At 53.7% G+C, this 20,291-nt stretch overlaps 46 non-coding genes across 46 annotated transcripts; 9 read left to right on the top strand and 37 right to left on the bottom strand.

Moving 5' to 3' along the window:
* Positions 1-170: 170 nt before the first annotated feature.
* Trnae-uuc (transfer RNA glutamic acid (anticodon UUC)) lies at positions 171-242 on the bottom strand. The gene has a single exon. It is a non-coding gene; the product is annotated as a tRNA-Glu (tRNA).
* Positions 243-564: 322 nt separating this feature from the next.
* Trnam-cau (transfer RNA methionine (anticodon CAU)) lies at positions 565-637 on the bottom strand. The gene has a single exon. It is a non-coding gene; the product is annotated as a tRNA-Met (tRNA).
* An 815-nt stretch (positions 638-1,452) lies between these two features.
* Trnag-ucc (transfer RNA glycine (anticodon UCC)) lies at positions 1,453-1,524 on the top strand. Its single transcript has one exon. It is a non-coding gene; the product is annotated as a tRNA-Gly (tRNA).
* A 276-nt stretch (positions 1,525-1,800) lies between these two features.
* On the bottom strand, positions 1,801-1,882 carry Trnas-aga (transfer RNA serine (anticodon AGA)). Its single transcript has one exon. It is a non-coding gene; the product is annotated as a tRNA-Ser (tRNA).
* A 139-nt stretch (positions 1,883-2,021) lies between these two features.
* On the bottom strand, positions 2,022-2,094 carry Trnak-uuu (transfer RNA lysine (anticodon UUU)). Its single transcript has one exon. It is a non-coding gene; the product is annotated as a tRNA-Lys (tRNA).
* A 296-nt stretch (positions 2,095-2,390) lies between these two features.
* On the bottom strand, positions 2,391-2,462 carry Trnae-uuc (transfer RNA glutamic acid (anticodon UUC)). The gene has a single exon. It is a non-coding gene; the product is annotated as a tRNA-Glu (tRNA).
* A 322-nt stretch (positions 2,463-2,784) lies between these two features.
* On the bottom strand, positions 2,785-2,857 carry Trnam-cau (transfer RNA methionine (anticodon CAU)). The gene has a single exon. It is a non-coding gene; the product is annotated as a tRNA-Met (tRNA).
* An 815-nt stretch (positions 2,858-3,672) lies between these two features.
* Positions 3,673-3,744, top strand: Trnag-ucc (transfer RNA glycine (anticodon UCC)). The gene has a single exon. It is a non-coding gene; the product is annotated as a tRNA-Gly (tRNA).
* A 276-nt stretch (positions 3,745-4,020) lies between these two features.
* Trnas-aga (transfer RNA serine (anticodon AGA)) lies at positions 4,021-4,102 on the bottom strand. Its single transcript has one exon. It is a non-coding gene; the product is annotated as a tRNA-Ser (tRNA).
* Positions 4,103-4,241: 139 nt separating this feature from the next.
* Trnak-uuu (transfer RNA lysine (anticodon UUU)) lies at positions 4,242-4,314 on the bottom strand. The gene has a single exon. It is a non-coding gene; the product is annotated as a tRNA-Lys (tRNA).
* A 296-nt stretch (positions 4,315-4,610) lies between these two features.
* On the bottom strand, positions 4,611-4,682 carry Trnae-uuc (transfer RNA glutamic acid (anticodon UUC)). Its single transcript has one exon. It is a non-coding gene; the product is annotated as a tRNA-Glu (tRNA).
* Positions 4,683-5,004: 322 nt separating this feature from the next.
* Positions 5,005-5,077, bottom strand: Trnam-cau (transfer RNA methionine (anticodon CAU)). Its single transcript has one exon. It is a non-coding gene; the product is annotated as a tRNA-Met (tRNA).
* Positions 5,078-5,892: 815 nt separating this feature from the next.
* Positions 5,893-5,964, top strand: Trnag-ucc (transfer RNA glycine (anticodon UCC)). Its single transcript has one exon. It is a non-coding gene; the product is annotated as a tRNA-Gly (tRNA).
* Positions 5,965-6,240: 276 nt separating this feature from the next.
* Trnas-aga (transfer RNA serine (anticodon AGA)) lies at positions 6,241-6,322 on the bottom strand. Its single transcript has one exon. It is a non-coding gene; the product is annotated as a tRNA-Ser (tRNA).
* A 139-nt stretch (positions 6,323-6,461) lies between these two features.
* On the bottom strand, positions 6,462-6,534 carry Trnak-uuu (transfer RNA lysine (anticodon UUU)). The gene has a single exon. It is a non-coding gene; the product is annotated as a tRNA-Lys (tRNA).
* A 296-nt stretch (positions 6,535-6,830) lies between these two features.
* Positions 6,831-6,902, bottom strand: Trnae-uuc (transfer RNA glutamic acid (anticodon UUC)). The gene has a single exon. It is a non-coding gene; the product is annotated as a tRNA-Glu (tRNA).
* Positions 6,903-7,224: 322 nt separating this feature from the next.
* Positions 7,225-7,297, bottom strand: Trnam-cau (transfer RNA methionine (anticodon CAU)). Its single transcript has one exon. It is a non-coding gene; the product is annotated as a tRNA-Met (tRNA).
* An 815-nt stretch (positions 7,298-8,112) lies between these two features.
* Trnag-ucc (transfer RNA glycine (anticodon UCC)) lies at positions 8,113-8,184 on the top strand. The gene has a single exon. It is a non-coding gene; the product is annotated as a tRNA-Gly (tRNA).
* Positions 8,185-8,460: 276 nt separating this feature from the next.
* Positions 8,461-8,542, bottom strand: Trnas-aga (transfer RNA serine (anticodon AGA)). Its single transcript has one exon. It is a non-coding gene; the product is annotated as a tRNA-Ser (tRNA).
* A 139-nt stretch (positions 8,543-8,681) lies between these two features.
* Trnak-uuu (transfer RNA lysine (anticodon UUU)) lies at positions 8,682-8,754 on the bottom strand. Its single transcript has one exon. It is a non-coding gene; the product is annotated as a tRNA-Lys (tRNA).
* Positions 8,755-9,050: 296 nt separating this feature from the next.
* Positions 9,051-9,122, bottom strand: Trnae-uuc (transfer RNA glutamic acid (anticodon UUC)). Its single transcript has one exon. It is a non-coding gene; the product is annotated as a tRNA-Glu (tRNA).
* A 322-nt stretch (positions 9,123-9,444) lies between these two features.
* On the bottom strand, positions 9,445-9,517 carry Trnam-cau (transfer RNA methionine (anticodon CAU)). The gene has a single exon. It is a non-coding gene; the product is annotated as a tRNA-Met (tRNA).
* An 815-nt stretch (positions 9,518-10,332) lies between these two features.
* On the top strand, positions 10,333-10,404 carry Trnag-ucc (transfer RNA glycine (anticodon UCC)). Its single transcript has one exon. It is a non-coding gene; the product is annotated as a tRNA-Gly (tRNA).
* A 276-nt stretch (positions 10,405-10,680) lies between these two features.
* Trnas-aga (transfer RNA serine (anticodon AGA)) lies at positions 10,681-10,762 on the bottom strand. Its single transcript has one exon. It is a non-coding gene; the product is annotated as a tRNA-Ser (tRNA).
* Positions 10,763-10,901: 139 nt separating this feature from the next.
* On the bottom strand, positions 10,902-10,974 carry Trnak-uuu (transfer RNA lysine (anticodon UUU)). The gene has a single exon. It is a non-coding gene; the product is annotated as a tRNA-Lys (tRNA).
* A 296-nt stretch (positions 10,975-11,270) lies between these two features.
* Positions 11,271-11,342, bottom strand: Trnae-uuc (transfer RNA glutamic acid (anticodon UUC)). Its single transcript has one exon. It is a non-coding gene; the product is annotated as a tRNA-Glu (tRNA).
* A 322-nt stretch (positions 11,343-11,664) lies between these two features.
* Trnam-cau (transfer RNA methionine (anticodon CAU)) lies at positions 11,665-11,737 on the bottom strand. Its single transcript has one exon. It is a non-coding gene; the product is annotated as a tRNA-Met (tRNA).
* An 815-nt stretch (positions 11,738-12,552) lies between these two features.
* Positions 12,553-12,624, top strand: Trnag-ucc (transfer RNA glycine (anticodon UCC)). The gene has a single exon. It is a non-coding gene; the product is annotated as a tRNA-Gly (tRNA).
* A 276-nt stretch (positions 12,625-12,900) lies between these two features.
* Trnas-aga (transfer RNA serine (anticodon AGA)) lies at positions 12,901-12,982 on the bottom strand. The gene has a single exon. It is a non-coding gene; the product is annotated as a tRNA-Ser (tRNA).
* Positions 12,983-13,121: 139 nt separating this feature from the next.
* Trnak-uuu (transfer RNA lysine (anticodon UUU)) lies at positions 13,122-13,194 on the bottom strand. The gene has a single exon. It is a non-coding gene; the product is annotated as a tRNA-Lys (tRNA).
* Positions 13,195-13,490: 296 nt separating this feature from the next.
* On the bottom strand, positions 13,491-13,562 carry Trnae-uuc (transfer RNA glutamic acid (anticodon UUC)). The gene has a single exon. It is a non-coding gene; the product is annotated as a tRNA-Glu (tRNA).
* Positions 13,563-13,884: 322 nt separating this feature from the next.
* Positions 13,885-13,957, bottom strand: Trnam-cau (transfer RNA methionine (anticodon CAU)). The gene has a single exon. It is a non-coding gene; the product is annotated as a tRNA-Met (tRNA).
* An 815-nt stretch (positions 13,958-14,772) lies between these two features.
* On the top strand, positions 14,773-14,844 carry Trnag-ucc (transfer RNA glycine (anticodon UCC)). Its single transcript has one exon. It is a non-coding gene; the product is annotated as a tRNA-Gly (tRNA).
* A 276-nt stretch (positions 14,845-15,120) lies between these two features.
* Trnas-aga (transfer RNA serine (anticodon AGA)) lies at positions 15,121-15,202 on the bottom strand. The gene has a single exon. It is a non-coding gene; the product is annotated as a tRNA-Ser (tRNA).
* A 139-nt stretch (positions 15,203-15,341) lies between these two features.
* On the bottom strand, positions 15,342-15,414 carry Trnak-uuu (transfer RNA lysine (anticodon UUU)). The gene has a single exon. It is a non-coding gene; the product is annotated as a tRNA-Lys (tRNA).
* A 296-nt stretch (positions 15,415-15,710) lies between these two features.
* On the bottom strand, positions 15,711-15,782 carry Trnae-uuc (transfer RNA glutamic acid (anticodon UUC)). The gene has a single exon. It is a non-coding gene; the product is annotated as a tRNA-Glu (tRNA).
* Positions 15,783-16,104: 322 nt separating this feature from the next.
* Trnam-cau (transfer RNA methionine (anticodon CAU)) lies at positions 16,105-16,177 on the bottom strand. The gene has a single exon. It is a non-coding gene; the product is annotated as a tRNA-Met (tRNA).
* Positions 16,178-16,992: 815 nt separating this feature from the next.
* On the top strand, positions 16,993-17,064 carry Trnag-ucc (transfer RNA glycine (anticodon UCC)). The gene has a single exon. It is a non-coding gene; the product is annotated as a tRNA-Gly (tRNA).
* Positions 17,065-17,330: 266 nt separating this feature from the next.
* Trnas-aga (transfer RNA serine (anticodon AGA)) lies at positions 17,331-17,412 on the bottom strand. The gene has a single exon. It is a non-coding gene; the product is annotated as a tRNA-Ser (tRNA).
* Positions 17,413-17,551: 139 nt separating this feature from the next.
* Positions 17,552-17,624, bottom strand: Trnak-uuu (transfer RNA lysine (anticodon UUU)). The gene has a single exon. It is a non-coding gene; the product is annotated as a tRNA-Lys (tRNA).
* Positions 17,625-17,920: 296 nt separating this feature from the next.
* Positions 17,921-17,992, bottom strand: Trnae-uuc (transfer RNA glutamic acid (anticodon UUC)). Its single transcript has one exon. It is a non-coding gene; the product is annotated as a tRNA-Glu (tRNA).
* Positions 17,993-18,314: 322 nt separating this feature from the next.
* Positions 18,315-18,387, bottom strand: Trnam-cau (transfer RNA methionine (anticodon CAU)). The gene has a single exon. It is a non-coding gene; the product is annotated as a tRNA-Met (tRNA).
* An 815-nt stretch (positions 18,388-19,202) lies between these two features.
* Positions 19,203-19,274, top strand: Trnag-ucc (transfer RNA glycine (anticodon UCC)). Its single transcript has one exon. It is a non-coding gene; the product is annotated as a tRNA-Gly (tRNA).
* A 266-nt stretch (positions 19,275-19,540) lies between these two features.
* On the bottom strand, positions 19,541-19,622 carry Trnas-aga (transfer RNA serine (anticodon AGA)). Its single transcript has one exon. It is a non-coding gene; the product is annotated as a tRNA-Ser (tRNA).
* Positions 19,623-19,761: 139 nt separating this feature from the next.
* On the bottom strand, positions 19,762-19,834 carry Trnak-uuu (transfer RNA lysine (anticodon UUU)). Its single transcript has one exon. It is a non-coding gene; the product is annotated as a tRNA-Lys (tRNA).
* A 296-nt stretch (positions 19,835-20,130) lies between these two features.
* On the bottom strand, positions 20,131-20,202 carry Trnae-uuc (transfer RNA glutamic acid (anticodon UUC)). Its single transcript has one exon. It is a non-coding gene; the product is annotated as a tRNA-Glu (tRNA).
* Positions 20,203-20,291: the final 89 nt, after the last annotated feature.

The following is a 20,291-nucleotide window of genomic DNA, read 5'->3' as shown; positions in this document are numbered from 1 at the left end:
TAGCACCCCAACAGCGGACCAGTGCCTCTTCTCCCTTTATCCCGGTGCTGACAGTAATTGCATCCTGTGCCTGCTTCCCCCGATTACGTTCGGTTGAAGCTCCGGAAGGAGGGCGACAAACGAAGGTTGGAAGGCCAAAAGATGGAGGGTCGTGTGCGCAAAAACTTCCCTTCCGGTACCGGGAATCGAACCCGGGCCTCCTGGGTGAAAGCCAGGTATCCTAGCCGCTAGACCACACCGGATTTGCTCGAGAAACGTGAGATTTACTCCCTCTCTTCTCGCATTTCGTGCTCAATCCGGACTCAGTGTTGTTCTCTGTTTGCGAGCATTTTTGCGCGTGCAGACTGGCATGGCGCACAGCTCGAAACTGTCTATTCATTGCTGTTTGCATCATATTTCACTCATAACAGGGGAGGAGAATGATCAAAGTTGTTCCTTGCCATAATTGGAAGTAAACATTGTGACGCTGAGGCGTGGACTCCTTGTGGATAACAAACGACAATTAAGTTCGTTCGCTAGCAATAGCAACGCCGTTAATTCAGCCGTGATGTACAGCAAATTAAATGCCCCGGTTGAGGATCGAACTCACGACCTTAAGATTATGAGACTTACGCGCTACCTACTGCGCTACCGAGGCTCGTTGCAACCATCATCCCAGGAATCTTGGTAAGTCTCACATATTAGAGATAGACAGTTTGCGCTTTCTCAGGAATCTGTTGTGTCGCTACGCGTGCTTTCCCGACTTGCTAGAGTAAACTGCTGCCGCAGCTTTTTTAACGACGGAAAGCAGCACTGCCTGAGGTTACAGTACATCGCCCTTGCGGCACCTGAACACAGCGGCCTGTAGGGCCAGGCCGACGCTGGAGTTCAGTAACAGCACGCGGCCGTCCAAGTAGGGTCTCTTGCGTGCTGCATGTTTGGTTCTTCTCACAGCGAATCCTGCTATACATTCCTGAGGCTGGCGCACCTCAAGCGAGCAATCGGCGCGGCAGCACTATAGCGAGAACAGCAAAACGATGCATCGGCCGGGAATCGAAGCCGGGCCGCCCGCGTGGTAGTCGAACAACCTACCACTTTTTTAGTTGTTGTCCTCATTTTGTTAGTTGCATTTGTTGGGGGCGGACGTCCGATGACGTCCGTGCTTCCCGAGCATATTCCCGAGCAGCTGTCTGCAGGGAAAGTGGGATTGCCACCCAGCGACGTCGGATACAACCGAAAAAAGTGCTACACACGCGGAGTCCCCCACTACACTGCCTCAAAGCGACCGCTCGTCACTATTGTGTGAGTAACGTTGCGGCCGCGGCGACGAGCCTTGCCCAAAGACGCAGCGTGCGTGGAGGCGCTGCCCGAATGCACCCTCCTACCTCGTAAAGCGTCTACAGCTACTATCACCGTGGGCCACTGCCGGCGGGCGGGAAGCCGACACAGCGCGGCGTTGCGAGCAGCGGCTGTGCGGTGGTAGTGTAATGGTGAGCATAGTTGCCTTCCGAGCAGTTGAGCCGCGTTCGATTCCCGGCCACCGCAACGGGCGCAAATCTATGCGTATGAGTATGTGAGCCACGTGCTGTTGAATTAACGTTTTCTTTCCGTCGTCGCTCCACGCAGGCCATCCTGTAGTATGTCCCGACTTGTCCCGACTTTGCTCGGCTGACGCGAAAGCTGACGCTTGGAATTCGCCCTTATCAAAAGGACAGGCGCTATAAACGACTGTGAGAGGTGAGGTGTAGCGAGGTACCAAAACGACAGGCAAACTGCGAAATTTTCTGCTCTCTCTTCTGAAACAAAAAATAAAAAAACCGACGCAGTCGGTAGGACTCGAACCTACGCTCCCACAGGGAATCTGATTTCTAGTCAGACGCCTTAACCACTCGGCCACGACTGCTCGTAGCTAAAGCTTCCCTCGAATCGTGAAAAATGCAACCGGTCTGCGCAGAATGTTGACAGGAAACGAACTCGGTGCACTGATTACGGCAGGGCTACCAGCGCTACGAGACGAGCCATTACGGAAGCGTTAAAATCTTCGCCCGAACAGGGATTCGAACCCTGGACACTTAGGTTAAAAGCCTAATGCTCTACCGACTGAGCTATCCGGGCTCACGCTTTTTGTGCATGGAGCGACTGCAAGCAATGTGAATAACTGGAACGCGTGTGTAGGCGTACTACGGTAATTGCTGGCTTCTGGCGCAACTGGCGACTTCACCGACTTCCCACTGACGCTGGTAGCACCCCAACAGCGGACCAGTGCCTCTTCTCCCTTTATCCCGGTGCTGACAGTAATTGCATCCTGTGCCTGCTTCCCCCGATTACGTTCGGTTGAAGCTCCGGAAGGAGGGCGACAAACGAAGGTTGGAAGGCCAAAAGATGGAGGGTCGTGTGCGCAAAAACTTCCCTTCCGGTACCGGGAATCGAACCCGGGCCTCCTGGGTGAAAGCCAGGTATCCTAGCCACTAGACCACACCGGATTTGCTCGAGAAACGTGAGATTTACTCCCTCTCTTCTCGCATTTCGTGCTCAATCCGGACTCAGTGTTGTTCTCTGTTTGCGAGCATTTTTGCGCGTGCAGACTGGCATGGCGCACAGCTCGAAACTGTCTATTCATTGCTGTTTGCATCATATTTCACTCATAACAGGGGAGGAGAATGATCAAAGTTGTTCCTTGCCATAATTGGAAGTAAACATTGTGACGCTGAGGCGTGGACTCCTTGTGGATAACAAACGACAATTAAGTTCGTTCGCTAGCAATAGCAACGCCGTTAATTCAGCCGTGATGTACAGCAAATTAAATGCCCCGGGTGAGGATCGAACTCACGACCTTAAGATTATGAGACTTACGCGCTACCTACTGCGCTACCGAGGCTCGTTGCAACCATCATCCCAGGAATCTTGGTAAGTCTCACATATTAGAGATAGACAGTTTGCGCTTTCTCAGGAATCTGTTGTGTCGCTACGCGTGCTTTCCCGACTTGCTAGAGTAAACTGCTGCCGCAGCTTTTTTAACGACGGAAAGCAGCACTGCCTGAGGTTACAGTACATCGCCCTTGCGGCACCTGAACACAGCGGCCTGTAGGGCCAGGCCGACGCTGGAGTTCAGTAACAGCACGCGGCCGTCCAAGTAGGGTCTCTTGCGTGCTGCATGTTTGGTTCTTCTCACAGCGAATCCTGCTATACATTCCTGAGGCTGGCGCACCTCAAGCGAGCAATCGGCGCGGCAGCACTATAGCGAGAACAGCAAAACGATGCATCGGCCGGGAATCGAAGCCGGGCCGCCCGCGTGGTAGTCGAACAACCTACCACTTTTTTAGATGTTGTCCTCATTTTGTTAGTTGCATTTGTTGGGGGCGGACGTCCGATGACGTCCGTGCTTCCCGAGCATATTCCCGAGCAGCTGTCTGCAGGGAAAGTGGGATTGCCACCCAGCGACGTCGGATACAACCGAAAAAAGTGCTACACACGCGGAGTCCCCCACTACACTGCCTCAAAGCGACCGCTCGTCACTATTGTGTGAGTAACGTTGCGGCCGCGGCGACGAGCCTTGCCCAAAGACGCAGCGTGCGTGGAGGCGCTGCCCGAATGCACCCTCCTACCTCGTAAAGCGTCTACACCTACTATCACCGTGGGCCACTGCCGGCGGGCGGGAAGCCGACACAGCGCGGCGTTGCGAGCAGCGGCTGTGCGGTGGTAGTGTAATGGTGAGCATAGTTGCCTTCCGAGCAGTTGAGCCGCGTTCGATTCCCGGCCACCGCAACGGGCGCAAATCTATGCGTATGAGTATGTGAGCCACGTGCTGTTGAATTAACGTTTTCTTTCCGTCGTCGCTCCACGCAGGCCATCCTGTAGTATGTCCCGACTTGTCCCGACTTTGCTCGGCTGACGCGAAAGCTGACGCTTGGAATTCGCCCTTATCAAAAGGACAGGCGCTATAAACGACTGTGAGAGGTGAGGTGTAGCGAGGTACCAAAACGACAGGCAAACTGCGAAATTTTCTGCTCTCTCTTCTGAAACAAAAAATAAAAAAACCGACGCAGTCGGTAGGACTCGAACCTACGCTCCCACAGGGAATCTGATTTCTAGTCAGACGCCTTAACCACTCGGCCACGACTGCTCGTAGCTAAAGCTTCCCTCGAATCGTGAAAAATGCAACCGGTCTGCGCAGAATGTTGACAGGAAACGAACTCGGTGCACTGATTACGGCAGGGCTACCAGCGCTACGAGACGAGCCATTACGGAAGCGTTAAAATCTTCGCCCGAACAGGGATTCGAACCCTGGACACTTAGGTTAAAAGCCTAATGCTCTACCGACTGAGCTATCCGGGCTCACGCTTTTTGTGCATGGAGCGACTGCAAGCAATGTGAATAACTGGAACGCGTGTGTAGGCGTACTACGGTAATTGCTGGCTTCTGGCGCAACTGGCGACTTCACCGACTTCCCACTGACGCTGGTAGCACCCCAACAGCGGACCAGTGCCTCTTCTCCCTTTATCCCGGTGCTGACAGTAATTGCATCCTGTGCCTGCTTCCCCCGATTACGTTCGGTTGAAGCTCCGGAAGGAGGGCGACAAACGAAGGTTGGAAGGCCAAAAGATGGAGGGTCGTGTGCGCAAAAACTTCCCTTCCGGTACCGGGAATCGAACCCGGGCCTCCTGGGTGAAAGCCAGGTATCCTAGCCACTAGACCACACCGGATTTGCTCGAGAAACGTGAGATTTACTCCCTCTCTTCTCGCATTTCGTGCTCAATCCGGACTCAGTGTTGTTCTCTGTTTGCGAGCATTTTTGCGCGTGCAGACTGGCATGGCGCACAGCTCGAAACTGTCTATTCATTGCTGTTTGCATCATATTTCACTCATAACAGGGGAGGAGAATGATCAAAGTTGTTCCTTGCCATAATTGGAAGTAAACATTGTGACGCTGAGGCGTGGACTCCTTGTGGATAACAAACGACAATTAAGTTCGTTCGCTAGCAATAGCAACGCCGTTAATTCAGCCGTGATGTACAGCAAATTAAATGCCCCGGTTGAGGATCGAACTCACGACCTTAAGATTATGAGACTTACGCGCTACCTACTGCGCTACCGAGGCTCGTTGCAACCATCATCCCAGGAATCTTGGTAAGTCTCACATATTAGAGATAGACAGTTTGCGCTTTCTCAGGAATCTGTTGTGTCGCTACGCGTGCTTTCCCGACTTGCTAGAGTAAACTGCTGCCGCAGCTTTTTTAACGACGGAAAGCAGCACTGCCTGAGGTTACAGTACATCGCCCTTGCGGCACCTGAACACAGCGGCCTGTAGGGCCAGGCCGACGCTGGAGTTCAGTAACAGCACGCGGCCGTCCAAGTAGGGTCTCTTGCGTGCTGCATGTTTGGTTCTTCTCACAGCGAATCCTGCTATACATTCCTGAGGCTGGCGCACCTCAAGCGAGCAATCGGCGCGGCAGCACTATAGCGAGAACAGCAAAACGATGCATCGGCCGGGAATCGAAGCCGGGCCGCCCGCGTGGTAGTCGAACAACCTACCACTTTTTTAGATGTTGTCCTCATTTTGTTAGTTGCATTTGTTGGGGGCGGACGTCCGATGACGTCCGTGCTTCCCGAGCATATTCCCGAGCAGCTGTCTGCAGGGAAAGTGGGATTGCCACCCAGCGACGTCGGATACAACCGAAAAAAGTGCTACACACGCGGAGTCCCCCACTACACTGCCTCAAAGCGACCGCTCGTCACTATTGTGTGAGTAACGTTGCGGCCGCGGCGACGAGCCTTGCCCAAAGACGCAGCGTGCGTGGAGGCGCTGCCCGAATGCACCCTCCTACCTCGTAAAGCGTCTACACCTACTATCACCGTGGGCCACTGCCGGCGGGCGGGAAGCCGACACAGCGCGGCGTTGCGAGCAGCGGCTGTGCGGTGGTAGTGTAATGGTGAGCATAGTTGCCTTCCGAGCAGTTGAGCCGCGTTCGATTCCCGGCCACCGCAACGGGCGCAAATCTATGCGTATGAGTATGTGAGCCACGTGCTGTTGAATTAACGTTTTCTTTCCGTCGTCGCTCCACGCAGGCCATCTTGTAGTATGTCCCGACTTGTCCCGACTTTGCTCGGCTGACGCGAAAGCTGACGCTTGGATTTCGCCCTTATCAAAAGGACAGGCGCTATAAACGACTGTGAGAGGTGAGGTGTAGCGAGGTACCAAAACGACAGGCAAACTGCGAAATTTTCTGCTCTCTCTTCTGAAACAAAAAATAAAAAAACCGACGCAGTCGGTAGGACTCGAACCTACGCTCCCACAGGGAATCTGATTTCTAGTCAGACGCCTTAACCACTCGGCCACGACTGCTCGTAGCTAAAGCTTCCCTCGAATCGTGAAAAATGCAACCGGTCTGCGCAGAATGTTGACAGGAAACGAACTCGGTGCACTGATTACGGCAGGGCTACCAGCGCTACGAGACGAGCCATTACGGAAGCGTTAAAATCTTCGCCCGAACAGGGATTCGAACCCTGGACACTTAGGTTAAAAGCCTAATGCTCTACCGACTGAGCTATCCGGGCTCACGCTTTTTGTGCATGGAGCGACTGCAAGCAATGTGAATAACTGGAACGCGTGTGTAGGCGTACTACGGTAATTGCTGGCTTCTGGCGCAACTGGCGACTTCACCGACTTCCCACTGACGCTGGTAGCACCCCAACAGCGGACCAGTGCCTCTTCTCCCTTTATCCCGGTGCTGACAGTAATTGCATCCTGTGCCTGCTTCCCCCGATTACGTTCGGTTGAAGCTCCGGAAGGAGGGCGACAAACGAAGGTTGGAAGGCCAAAAGATGGAGGGTCGTGTGCGCAAAAACTTCCCTTCCGGTACCGGGAATCGAACCCGGGCCTCCTGGGTGAAAGCCAGGTATCCTAGCCGCTAGACCACACCGGATTTGCTCGAGAAACGTGAGATTTACTCCCTCTCTTCTCGCATTTCGTGCTCAATCCGGACTCAGTGTTGTTCTCTGTTTGCGAGCATTTTTGCGCGTGCAGACTGGCATGGCGCACAGCTCGAAACTGTCTATTCATTGCTGTTTGCATCATATTTCACTCATAACAGGGGAGGAGAATGATCAAAGTTGTTCCTTGCCATAATTGGAAGTAAACATTGTGACGCTGAGGCGTGGACTCCTTGTGGATAACAAACGACAATTAAGTTCGTTCGCTAGCAATAGCAACGCCGTTAATTCAGCCGTGATGTACAGCAAATTAAATGCCCCGGTTGAGGATCGAACTCACGACCTTAAGATTATGAGACTTACGCGCTACCTACTGCGCTACCGAGGCTCGTTGCAACCATCATCCCAGGAATCTTGGTAAGTCTCACATATTAGAGATAGACAGTTTGCGCTTTCTCAGGAATCTGTTGTGTCGCTACGCGTGCTTTCCCGACTTGCTAGAGTAAACTGCTGCCGCAGCTTTTTTAACGACGGAAAGCAGCACTGCCTGAGGTTACAGTACATCGCCCTTGCGGCACCTGAACACAGCGGCCTGTAGGGCCAGGCCGACGCTGGAGTTCAGTAACAGCACGCGGCCGTCCAAGTAGGGTCTCTTGCGTGCTGCATGTTTGGTTCTTCTCACAGCGAATCCTGCTATACATTCCTGAGGCTGGCGCACCTCAAGCGAGCAATCGGCGCGGCAGCACTATAGCGAGAACAGCAAAACGATGCATCGGCCGGGAATCGAAGCCGGGCCGCCCGCGTGGTAGTCGAACAACCTACCACTTTTTTAGATGTTGTCCTCATTTTGTTAGTTGCATTTGTTGGGGGCGGACGTCCGATGACGTCCGTGCTTCCCGAGCATATTCCCGAGCAGCTGTCTGCAGGGAAAGTGGGATTGCCACCCAGCGACGTCGGATACAACCGAAAAAAGTGCTACACACGCGGAGTCCCCCACTACACTGCCTCAAAGCGACCGCTCGTCACTATTGTGTGAGTAACGTTGCGGCCGCGGCGACGAGCCTTGCCCAAAGACGCAGCGTGCGTGGAGGCGCTGCCCGAATGCACCCTCCTACCTCGTAAAGCGTCTACAGCTACTATCACCGTGGGCCACTGCCGGCGGGCGGGAAGCCGACACAGCGCGGCGTTACGAGCAGCGGCTGTGCGGTGGTAGTGTAATGGTGAGCATAGTTGCCTTCCGAGCAGTTGAGCCGCGTTCGATTCCCGGCCACCGCAACGGGCGCAAATCTATGCGTATGAGTATGTGAGCCACGTGCTGTTGAATTAACGTTTTCTTTCCGTCGTCGCTCCACGCAGGCCATCCTGTAGTATGTCCCGACTTGTCCCGACTTTGCTCGGCTGACGCGAAAGCTGACGCTTGGATTTCGCCCTTATCAAAAGGACAGGCGCTATAAACGACTGTGAGAGGTGAGGTGTAGCGAGGTACCAAAACGACAGGCAAACTGCGAAATTTTCTGCTCTCTCTTCTGAAACAAAAAATAAAAAAACCGACGCAGTCGGTAGGACTCGAACCTACGCTCCCACAGGGAATCTGATTTCTAGTCAGACGCCTTAACCACTCGGCCACGACTGTTCGTAGCTAAAGCTTCCCTCGAATCGTGAAAAATGCAACCGGTCTGCGCAGAATGTTGACAGGAAACGAACTCGGTGCACTGATTACGGCAGGGCTACCAGCGCTACGAGACGAGCCATTACGGAAGCGTTAAAATCTTCGCCCGAACAGGGATTCGAACCCTGGACACTTAGGTTAAAAGCCTAATGCTCTACCGACTGAGCTATCCGGGCTCACGCTTTTTGTGCATGGAGCGACTGCAAGCAATGTGAATAACTGGAACGCGTGTGTAGGCGTACTACGGTAATTGCTGGCTTCTGGCGCAACTGGCGACTTCACCGACTTCCCACTGACGCTGGTAGCACCCCAACAGCGGACCAGTGCCTCTTCTCCCTTTATCCCGGTGCTGACAGTAATTGCATCCTGTGCCTGCTTCCCCCGATTACGTTCGGTTGAAGCTCCGGAAGGAGGGCGACAAACGAAGGTTGGAAGGCCAAAAGATGGAGGGTCGTGTGCGCAAAAACTTCCCTTCCGGTACCGGGAATCGAACCCGGGCCTCCTGGGTGAAAGCCAGGTATCCTAGCCACTAGACCACACCGGATTTGCTCGAGAAACGTGAGATTTACTCCCTCTCTTCTCGCATTTCGTGCTCAATCCGGACTCAGTGTTGTTCTCTGTTTGCGAGCATTTTTGCGCGTGCAGACTGGCATGGCGCACAGCTCGAAACTGTCTATTCATTGCTGTTTGCATCATATTTCACTCATAACAGGGGAGGAGAATGATCAAAGTTGTTCCTTGCCATAATTGGAAGTAAACATTGTGACGCTGAGGCGTGGACTCCTTGTGGATAACAAACGACAATTAAGTTCGTTCGCTAGCAATAGCAACGCCGTTAATTCAGCCGTGATGTACAGCAAATTAAATGCCCCGGGTGAGGATCGAACTCACGACCTTAAGATTATGAGACTTACGCGCTACCTACTGCGCTACCGAGGCTCGTTGCAACCATCATCCCAGGAATCTTGGTAAGTCTCACATATTAGAGATAGACAGTTTGCGCTTTCTCAGGAATCTGTTGTGTCGCTACGCGTGCTTTCCCGACTTGCTAGAGTAAACTGCTGCCGCAGCTTTTTTAACGACGGAAAGCAGCACTGCCTGAGGTTACAGTACATCGCCCTTGCGGCACCTGAACACAGCGGCCTGTAGGGCCAGGCCGACGCTGGAGTTCAGTAACAGCACGCGGCCGTCCAAGTAGGGTCTCTTGCGTGCTGCATGTTTGGTTCTTCTCACAGCGAATCCTGCTATACATTCCTGAGGCTGGCGCACCTCAAGCGAGCAATCGGCGCGGCAGCACTATAGCGAGAACAGCAAAACGATGCATCGGCCGGGAATCGAAGCCGGGCCGCCCGCGTGGTAGTCGAACAACCTACCACTTTTTTAGTTGTTGTCCTCATTTTGTTAGTTGCATTTGTTGGGGGCGGACGTCCGATGACGTCCGTGCTTCCCGAGCATATTCCCGAGCAGCTGTCTGCAGGGAAAGTGGGATTGCCACCCAGCGACGTCGGATACAACCGAAAAAAGTGCTACACACGCGGAGTCCCCCACTACACTGCCTCAAAGCGACCGCTCGTCACTATTGTGTGAGTAACGTTGCGGCCGCGGCGACGAGCCTTGCCCAAAGATGCAGCGTGCGTGGAGGCGCTGCCCGAATGCACCCTCCTACCTCGTAAAGCGTCTACAGCTACTATCACCGTGGGCCACTGCCGGCGGGCGGGAAGCCGACACAGCGCGGCGTTACGAGCAGCGGCTGTGCGGTGGTAGTGTAATGGTGAGCATAGTTGCCTTCCGAGCAGTTGAGCCGCGTTCGATTCCCGGCCACCGCAACGGGCGCAAATCTATGCGTATGAGTATGTGAGCCACGTGCTGTTGAATTAACGTTTTCTTTCCGTCGTCGCTCCACGCAGGCCATCCTGTAGTATGTCCCGACTTGTCCCGACTTTGCTCGGCTGACGCGAAAGCTGACGCTTGGATTTCGCCCTTATCAAAAGGACAGGCGCTATAAACGACTGTGAGAGGTGAGGTGTAGCGAGGTACCAAAACGACAGGCAAACTGCGAAATTTTCTGCTCTCTCTTCTGAAACAAAAAATAAAAAAACCGACGCAGTCGGTAGGACTCGAACCTACGCTCCCACAGGGAATCTGATTTCTAGTCAGACGCCTTAACCACTCGGCCACGACTGTTCGTAGCTAAAGCTTCCCTCGAATCGTGAAAAATGCAACCGGTCTGCGCAGAATGTTGACAGGAAACGAACTCGGTGCACTGATTACGGCAGGGCTACCAGCGCTACGAGACGAGCCATTACGGAAGCGTTAAAATCTTCGCCCGAACAGGGATTCGAACCCTGGACACTTAGGTTAAAAGCCTAATGCTCTACCGACTGAGCTATCCGGGCTCACGCTTTTTGTGCATGGAGCGACTGCAAGCAATGTGAATAACTGGAACGCGTGTGTAGGCGTACTACGGTAATTGCTGGCTTCTGGCGCAACTGGCGACTTCACCGACTTCCCACTGACGCTGGTAGCACCCCAACAGCGGACCAGTGCCTCTTCTCCCTTTATCCCGGTGCTGACAGTAATTGCATCCTGTGCCTGCTTCCCCCGATTACGTTCGGTTGAAGCTCCGGAAGGAGGGCGACAAACGAAGGTTGGAAGGCCAAAAGATGGAGGGTCGTGTGCGCAAAAACTTCCCTTCCGGTACCGGGAATCGAACCCGGGCCTCCTGGGTGAAAGCCAGGTATCCTAGCCACTAGACCACACCGGATTTGCTCGAGAAACGTGAGATTTACTCCCTCTCTTCTCGCATTTCGTGCTCAATCCGGACTCAGTGTTGTTCTCTGTTTGCGAGCATTTTTGCGCGTGCAGACTGGCATGGCGCACAGCTCGAAACTGTCTATTCATTGCTGTTTGCATCATATTTCACTCATAACAGGGGAGGAGAATGATCAAAGTTGTTCCTTGCCATAATTGGAAGTAAACATTGTGACGCTGAGGCGTGGACTCCTTGTGGATAACAAACGACAATTAAGTTCGTTCGCTAGCAATAGCAACGCCGTTAATTCAGCCGTGATGTACAGCAAATTAAATGCCCCGGGTGAGGATCGAACTCACGACCTTAAGATTATGAGACTTACGCGCTACCTACTGCGCTACCGAGGCTCGTTGCAACCATCATCCCAGGAATCTTGGTAAGTCTCACATATTAGAGATAGACAGTTTGCGCTTTCTCAGGAATCTGTTGTGTCGCTACGCGTGCTTTCCCGACTTGCTAGAGTAAACTGCTGCCGCAGCTTTTTTAACGACGGAAAGCAGCACTGCCTGAGGTTACAGTACATCGCCCTTGCGGCACCTGAACACAGCGGCCTGTAGGGCCAGGCCGACGCTGGAGTTCAGTAACAGCACGCGGCCGTCCAAGTAGGGTCTCTTGCGTGCTGCATGTTTGGTTCTTCTCACAGCGAATCCTGCTATACATTCCTGAGGCTGGCGCACCTCAAGCGAGCAATCGGCGCGGCAGCACTATAGCGAGAACAGCAAAACGATGCATCGGCCGGGAATCGAAGCCGGGCCGCCCGCGTGGTAGTCGAACAACCTACCACTTTTTTAGTTGTTGTCCTCATTTTGTTAGTTGCATTTGTTGGGGGCGGACGTCCGATGACGTCCGTGCTTCCCGAGCATATTCCCGAGCAGCTGTCTGCAGGGAAAGTGGGATTGCCACCCAGCGACGTCGGATACAACCGAAAAAAGTGCTACACACGCGGAGTCCCCCACTACACTGCCTCAAAGCGACCGCTCGTCACTATTGTGTGAGTAACGTTGCGGCCGCGGCGACGAGCCTTGCCCAAAGATGCAGCGTGCGTGGAGGCGCTGCCCGAATGCACCCTCCTACCTCGTAAAGCGTCTACAGCTACTATCACCGTGGGCCACTGCCGGCGGGCGGGAAGCCGACACAGCGCGGCGTTACGAGCAGCGGCTGTGCGGTGGTAGTGTAATGGTGAGCATAGTTGCCTTCCGAGCAGTTGAGCCGCGTTCGATTCCCGGCCACCGCAACGGGCGCAAATCTATGCGTATGAGTATGTGAGCCACGTGCTGTTGAATTAACGTTTTCTTTCCGTCGTCGCTCCACGCAGGCCATCCTGTAGTATGTCCCGACTTGTCCCGACTTTGCTCGGCTGACGCGAAAGCTGACGCTTGGATTTCGCCCTTATCAAAAGGACAGGCGCTATAAACGACTGTGAGAGGTGAGGTGTAGCGAGGTACCAAAACGACAGGCAAACTGCGAAATTTTCTGCTCTCTCTTCTGAAACAAAAAATAAAAAAACCGACGCAGTCGGTAGGACTCGAACCTACGCTCCCACAGGGAATCTGATTTCTAGTCAGACGCCTTAACCACTCGGCCACGACTGTTCGTAGCTAAAGCTTCCCTCGAATCGTGAAAAATGCAACCGGTCTGCGCAGAATGTTGACAGGAAACGAACTCGGTGCACTGATTACGGCAGGGCTACCAGCGCTACGAGACGAGCCATTACGGAAGCGTTAAAATCTTCGCCCGAACAGGGATTCGAACCCTGGACACTTAGGTTAAAAGCCTAATGCTCTACCGACTGAGCTATCCGGGCTCACGCTTTTTGTGCATGGAGCGACTGCAAGCAATGTGAATAACTGGAACGCGTGTGTAGGCGTACTACGGTAATTGCTGGCTTCTGGCGCAACTGGCGACTTCACCGACTTCCCACTGACGCTGGTAGCACCCCAACAGCGGACCAGTGCCTCTTCTCCCTTTATCCCGGTGCTGACAGTAATTGCATCCTGTGCCTGCTTCCCCCGATTACGTTCGGTTGAAGCTCCGGAAGGAGGGCGACAAACGAAGGTTGGAAGGCCAAAAGATGGAGGGTCGTGTGCGCAAAAACTTCCCTTCCGGTACCGGGAATCGAACCCGGGCCTCCTGGGTGAAAGCCAGGTATCCTAGCCACTAGACCACACCGGATTTGCTCGAGAAACGTGAGATTTACTCCCTCTCTTCTCGCATTTCGTGCTCAATCCGGACTCAGTGTTGTTCTCTGTTTGCGAGCATTTTTGCGCGTGCAGACTGGCATGGCGCACAGCTCGAAACTGTCTATTCATTGCTGTTTGCATCATATTTCACTCATAACAGGGGAGGAGAATGATCAAAGTTGTTCCTTGCCATAATTGGAAGTAAACATTGTGACGCTGAGGCGTGGACTCCTTGTGGATAACAAACGACAATTAAGTTCGTTCGCTAGCAATAGCAACGCCGTTAATTCAGCCGTGATGTACAGCAAATTAAATGCCCCGGGTGAGGATCGAACTCACGACCTTAAGATTATGAGACTTACGCGCTACCTACTGCGCTACCGAGGCTCGTTGCAACCATCATCCCAGGAATCTTGGTAAGTCTCACATATTAGAGATAGACAGTTTGCGCTTTCTCAGGAATCTGTTGTGTCGCTACGCGTGCTTTCCCGACTTGCTAGAGTAAACTGCTGCCGCAGCTTTTTTAACGACGGAAAGCAGCACTGCCTGAGGTTACAGTACATCGCCCTTGCGGCACCTGAACACAGCGGCCTGTAGGGCCAGGCCGACGCTGGAGTTCAGTAACAGCACGCGGCCGTCCAAGTAGGGTCTCTTGCGTGCTGCATGTTTGGTTCTTCTCACAGCGAATCCTGCTATACATTCCTGAGGCTGGCGCACCTCAAGCGAGCAATCGGCGCGGCAGCACTATAGCGAGAACAGCAAAACGATGCATCGGCCGGGAATCGAAGCCGGGCCGCCCGCGTGGTAGTCGAACAACCTACCACTTTTTTAGATGTTGTCCTCATTTTGTTAGTTGCATTTGTTGGGGGCGGACGTCCGATGACGTCCGTGCTTCCCGAGCATATTCCCGAGCAGCTGTCTGCAGGGAAAGTGGGATTGCCACCCAGCGACGTCGGATACAACCGAAAAAAGTGCTACACACGCGGAGTCCCCCACTACACTGCCTCAAAGCGACCGCTCGTCACTATTGTGTGAGTAACGTTGCGGCCGCGGCGACGAGCCTTGCCCAAAGACGCAGCGTGCGTGGAGGCGCTGCCCGAATGCACCCTCCTACCTCGTAAAGCGTCTACAGCTACTATCACCGTGGGCCACTGCCGGCGGGCGGGAAGCCGACACAGCGCGGCGTTGCGAGCAGCGGCTGTGCGGTGGTAGTGTAATGGTGAGCATAGTTGCCTTCCGAGCAGTTGAGCCGCGTTCGATTCCCGGCCACCGCAACGGGCGCAAATCTATGCGTATGAGTATGTGAGCCACGTGCTGTTGAATTAACGTTTTCTTTCCGTCGTCGCTCCACGCAGGCCATCCTGTAGTATGTCCCGACTTGTCCCGACTTTGCTCGGCTGACGCGAAAGCTGACGCTTGGATTTCGCCCTTATCAAAAGGACAGGCGCTATAAACAACTGTGAGAGGTGAGGTGTAGCGAGGTACCAAAACGACAGGCAAACTGCGAAATTTTCTGCTCTCTCTTCTGAAACAAAAAATAAAAAAACCGACGCAGTCGGTAGGACTCGAACCTACGCTCCCACAGGGAATCTGATTTCTAGTCAGACGCCTTAACCACTCGGCCACGACTGCTCGTAGCTAAAGCTTCCCTCGAATCGTGAAAAATGCAACCGGTCTGCGCAGAATGTTGACAGGAAACGAACTCGGTGCACTGATTACGGCAGGGCTACCAGCGCTACGAGACGAGCCATTACGGAAGCGTTAAAATCTTCGCCCGAACAGGGATTCGAACCCTGGACACTTAGGTTAAAAGCCTAATGCTCTACCGACTGAGCTATCCGGGCTCACGCTTTTTGTGCATGGAGCGACTGCAAGCAATGTGAATAACTGGAACGCGTGTGTAGGCGTACTACGGTAATTGCTGGCTTCTGGCGCAACTGGCGACTTCACCGACTTCCCACTGACGCTGGTAGCACCCCAACAGCGGACCAGTGCCTCTTCTCCCTTTATCCCGGTGCTGACAGTAATTGCATCCTGTGCCTGCTTCCCCCGATTACGTTCGGTTGAAGCTCCGGAAGGAGGGCGACAAACGAAGGTTGGAAGGCCAAAAGATGGAGGGTCGTGTGCGCAAAAACTTCCCTTCCGGTACCGGGAATCGAACCCGGGCCTCCTGGGTGAAAGCCAGGTATCCTAGCCACTAGACCACACCGGATTTGCTCGAGAAACGTGAGATTTACTCCCTCTCTTCTCGCATTTCGTGCTCAATCCGGACTCAGTGTTGTTCTCTGTTTGCGAGCATTTTTGCGCGTGCAGACTGGCATGGCGCACAGCTCGAAACTGTCTATTCATTGCTGTTTGCATCATATTTCACTCATAACAGGGGAGGAGAATGATCAAAGTTGTTCCTTGCCATAATTGGAAGTAAACATTGTGACGCTGAGGCGTGGACTCCTTGTGGATAACAAACGACAATTAAGTTCGTTCGCTAGCAATAGCAACGCCGTTAATTCAGCCGTGATGTACAGCAAATTAAATGCCCCGGGTGAGGATCGAACTCACGACCTTAAGATTATGAGACTTACGCGCTACCTACTGCGCTACCGAGGCTCGTTGCAACCATCATCCCAGGAATCTTGGTAAGTCTCACATATTAGAGATAGACAGTTTGCGCTTTCTCAGGAATCTGTTGTGTCGCTACGCGTGCTTTCCCGACTTGCTAGAGTAAACTGCTGCCGCAGCTTTTTTAACGACGGAAAGCAGCACTGCCTGAGGTTACAGTACATCGCCCTTGCGGCACCTGAACACAGCGGCCTGTAGGGCCAGGCCGACGCTGGAGTTCAGTAACAGCACGCGGCCGTCCAAGTAGGGTCTCTTGCGTGCTGCATGTTTGGTTCTTCTCACAGCGAATCCTGCTATACATTCCTGAGGCTGGCGCACCTCAAGCGAGCAATCGGCGCGGCAGCACTATAGCGAGAACAGCAAAACGATGCATCGGCCGGGAATCGAAGCCGGGCCGCCCGCGTGGTAGTCGAACAACCTACCACTTTTTTAGTTGTTGTCCTCATTTTGTTAGTTGCATTTGTTGGGGGCGGACGTCCGATGACGTCCGTGCTTCCCGAGCATATTCCCGAGCAGCTGTCTGCAGGGAAAGTGGGATTGCCACCCAGCGACGTCGGATACAACCGAAAAAAGTGCTACACACGCGGAGTCCCCCACTACACTGCCTCAAAGCGACCGCTCGTCACTATTGTGTGAGTAACGTTGCGGCCGCGGCGACGAGCCTTGCCCAAAGACGCAGCGTGCGTGGAGGCGCTGCCCGAATGCACCCTCCTACCTCGTAAAGCGTCTACAGCTACTATCACCGTGGGCCACTGCCGGCGGGCGGGAAGCCGACACAGCGCGGCGTTGCGAGCAGCGGCTGTGCGGTGGTAGTGTAATGGTGAGCATAGTTGCCTTCCGAGCAGTTGAGCCGCGTTCGATTCCCGGCCACCGCAACGGGCGCAAATCTATGCGTATGAGTATGTGAGCCACGTGCTGTTGAATTAACGTTTTCTTTCCGTCGTCGCTCCACGCAGGCCATCCTGTAGTATGTCCCGTCTTTGCTCGGCTGACGCGAAAGCTGACGCTTGGATTTCGCCCTTATCAAAAGGACAGGCGCTATAAACGACTGTGAGAGGTGAGGTGTAGCGAGGTACCAAAACGACAGGCAAACTGCGAAATTTTCTGCTCTCTCTTCTGAAACAAAAAATAAAAAAACCGACGCAGTCGGTAGGACTCGAACCTACGCTCCCACAGGGAATCTGATTTCTAGTCAGACGCCTTAACCACTCGGCCACGACTGCTCGTAGCTAAAGCTTCCCTCGAATCGTGAAAAATGCAACCGGTCTGCGCAGAATGTTGACAGGAAACGAACTCGGTGCACTGATTACGGCAGGGCTACCAGCGCTACGAGACGAGCCATTACGGAAGCGTTAAAATCTTCGCCCGAACAGGGATTCGAACCCTGGACACTTAGGTTAAAAGCCTAATGCTCTACCGACTGAGCTATCCGGGCTCACGCTTTTTGTGCATGGAGCGACTGCAAGCAATGTGAATAACTGGAACGCGTGTGTAGGCGTACTACGGTAATTGCTGGCTTCTGGCGCAACTGGCGACTTCACCGACTTCCCACTGACGCTGGTAGCACCCCAACAGCGGACCAGTGCCTCTTCTCCCTTTATCCCGGTGCTGACAGTAATTGCATCCTGTGCCTGCTTCCCCCGATTACGTTCGGTTGAAGCTCCGGAAGGAGGGCGACAAACGAAGGTTGGAAGGCCAAAAGATGGAGGGTCGTGTGCGCAAAAACTTCCCTTCCGGTACCGGGAATCGAACCCGGGCCTCCTGGGTGAAAGCCAGGTATCCTAGCCACTAGACCACACCGGATTTGCTCGAGAAACGTGAGATTTACTCCCTCTCTTCTCGCATTTCGTGCTCAATCCGGACTCAGTGTTGTTCTCTGTTTGCGAGCATTTTTGCGCGTGCAGACTGGCATGGCGCACAGCTCGAAACTGTCTATTCATTGCTGTTTGCATCATATTTCACTCATAACAGGGGAGGAGAATGATCAAAGTTGTTCCTTGCCATAATTGGAAGTAAACATTGTGACGCTGAGGCGTGGACTCCTTGTGGATAACAAACGACAATTAAGTTCGTTCGCTAGCAATAGCAACGCCGTTAATTCAGCCGTGATGTACAGCAAATTAAATGCCCCGGGTGAGGATCGAACTCACGACCTTAAGATTATGAGACTTACGCGCTACCTACTGCGCTACCGAGGCTCGTTGCAACCATCATCCCAGGAATCTTGGTAAGTCTCACATATTAGAGATAGACAGTTTGCGCTTTCTCAGGAATCTGTTGTGTCGCTACGCGTGCTTTCCCGACTTGCTAGAGTAAACTGCTGCCGCAGCTTTTTTAACGACGGAAAGCAGCACTGCCTGAGGTTACAGTACATCGCCCTTGCGGCACCTGAACACAGCGGCCTGTAGGGCCAGGCCGACGCTGGAGTTCAGTAACAGCACGCGGCCGTCCAAGTAGGGTCTCTTGCGTGCTGCATGTTTGGTTCTTCTCACAGCGAATCCTGCTATACATTCCTGAGGCTGGCGCACCTCAAGCGAGCAATCGGCGCGGCAGCACTATAGCGAGAACAGCAAAACGATGCATCGGCCGGGAATCGAAGCCGGGCCGCCCGCGTGGTAGTCGAACAACCTACCACTTTTTTAGTTGTTGTTCTCATTTTGTTAGTTGCATTTGTTGGGGGCGGACGTCCGATGACGTCCGTGCTTCCCGAGCATATTCCCGAGCAGCTGTCTGCAGGGAAAGTGGGATTGCCACCCAGCGACGTCGGATACAACCGAAAAAAGTGCTACACACGCGGAGTCCCCCACTACACTGCCTCAAAGCGACCGCTCGTCACTATTGTGTGAGTAACGTTGCGGCCGCGGCGACGAGCCTTGCCCAAAGACGCAGCGTGCGTGGAGGCGCTGCCCGAATGCACCCTCCTACCTCGTAAAGCGTCTACAGCTACTATCACCGTGGGCCACTGCCGGCGGGCGGGAAGCCGACACAGCGCGGCGTTGCGAGCAGCGGCTGTGCGGTGGTAGTGTAATGGTGAGCATAGTTGCCTTCCGAGCAGTTGAGCCGCGTTCGATTCCCGGCCACCGCAACGGGCGCAAATCTATGCGTATGAGTATGTGAGCCACGTGCTGTTGAATTAACGTTTTCTTTCCGTCGTCGCTCCACGCAGGCCATCCTGTAGTATGTCCCGACTTTGCTCGGCTGACGCGAAAGCTGACGCTTGGATTTCGCCCTTATCAAAAGGACAGGCGCTATAAACGACTGTGAGAGGTGAGGTGTAGCGAGGTACCAAAACGACAGGCAAACTGCGAAATTTTCTGCTCTCTCTTCTGAAACAAAAAATAAAAAAACCGACGCAGTCGGTAGGACTCGAACCTACGCTCCCACAGGGAATCTTATTTCTAGTCAGACGCCTTAACCACTCGGCCACGACTGCTCGTAGCTAAAGCTTCCCTCGAATCGTGAAAAATGCAACCGGTCTGCGCAGAATGTTGACAGGAAACGAACTCGGTGCACTGATTACGGCAGGGCTACCAGCGCTACGAGACGAGCCATTACGGAAGCGTTAAAATCTTCGCCCGAACAGGGATTCGAACCCTGGACACTTAGGTTAAAAGCCTAATGCTCTACCGACTGAGCTATCCGGGCTCACGCTTTTTGTGCATGGAGCGACTGCAAGCAATGTGAATAACTGGAACGCGTGTGGAGGCGTACTACGGTAATTGCTGGCTTCTGGCGCAACTGGCGACTTCACCGACTTCCCACTGACGCTGGTAGCACCCCAACAGCGGACCAGTGCCTCTTCTCCCTTTATCCCGGTGCTGACAGTAATTGCATCCTGTGCCTGCTTCCCCCGATTACGTTCGGTTGAAGCTCCGGAAGGAGGGCGACAAACGAAGGTTGGAAGGCCAAAAGATGGAGGGTCGTGTGCGCAAAAACTTCCCTTCCGGTACCGGGAATCGAACCCGGGCCTCCTGGGTGAAAGCCAGGTATCCTAGCCACTAGACCACACCGGATTTGCTCGAGAAACGTGAGATTTACTCCCTCTCTTCTCGCATTTCGTGCTCAATCCGGACTCAGTGTTGTTCTCTGTTTGCGAGCATTT

Source organism: Schistocerca cancellata, unplaced genomic scaffold, assembly GCF_023864275.1.
Source record: "Schistocerca cancellata isolate TAMUIC-IGC-003103 unplaced genomic scaffold, iqSchCanc2.1 HiC_scaffold_411, whole genome shotgun sequence".
In the NCBI taxonomy this organism is placed as follows: Eukaryota; Metazoa; Arthropoda; class Insecta; order Orthoptera; family Acrididae; genus Schistocerca; species Schistocerca cancellata.
The sequence above is the reverse complement of the archived record's forward strand: the minus strand, read 5'-3'. Positions and strand labels throughout refer to the sequence as shown.